The sequence below is a fragment of the Musa acuminata genome, unplaced genomic scaffold (assembly GCF_036884655.1).
Source record: "Musa acuminata AAA Group cultivar baxijiao unplaced genomic scaffold, Cavendish_Baxijiao_AAA HiC_scaffold_1126, whole genome shotgun sequence".
In the NCBI taxonomy this organism is placed as follows: Eukaryota; Viridiplantae; Streptophyta; class Magnoliopsida; order Zingiberales; family Musaceae; genus Musa; species Musa acuminata.
Window position 1 is genome coordinate 1,105,633 of NW_027021339.1, and position 234 is coordinate 1,105,866.

Below are 234 nucleotides of genomic sequence, written 5' to 3' on the forward strand. Positions count from 1 at the left end.
GGCCTGTTTTTGGTCCGTTCTTGCATGGCGCGGTGACCGTCGTGAGCGGAGCAAAACGTCAGCCATCTCAGCACCCTGGAACCCCCCGGGTGGCACAGGGCTGGATGGGGCTTTCGTATAGCAGGGACGGTGCTGCCTCACGCTTCGCTCGCTGTTCGCCGCTCGCCGCTCGCTCGCGCAGCCAAAAATGACCAGTTTTGGCCCGTTTTTGGGCTGTTTTGGCCTGTTTATGGT